The sequence below is a fragment of the Arachis ipaensis genome, chromosome B06 (assembly GCF_000816755.2).
Source record: "Arachis ipaensis cultivar K30076 chromosome B06, Araip1.1, whole genome shotgun sequence".
Taxonomy (NCBI): domain Eukaryota; kingdom Viridiplantae; phylum Streptophyta; class Magnoliopsida; order Fabales; family Fabaceae; genus Arachis; species Arachis ipaensis.
Genome location: NC_029790.2, coordinates 115385797 through 115386052, shown reverse-complemented (window position 1 = coordinate 115386052; position 256 = coordinate 115385797).

The window sequence follows — 256 nt, the reverse complement described above, 5'->3', positions numbered from 1 at the left end:
TTTAAAAATTTTTCATTGAGTTCCAATACTAGTTTTTAGTTAAATCCTTTTTATTAGCAGTAAATATTACAAGAATATTTTTATCTATCTCACATTATTAATGAATATGTCTGAGCATATTCCATTAGTTAAAGTTTTGGGATCGATAATAAAAATATGATTATAAATTTAAAATTGGTGTAAGAACCAATTAAAAACTTTTAAAGTGTGAAAATTCAATTACAAATTTAATAAAATTATAGCGACTAACAGATAA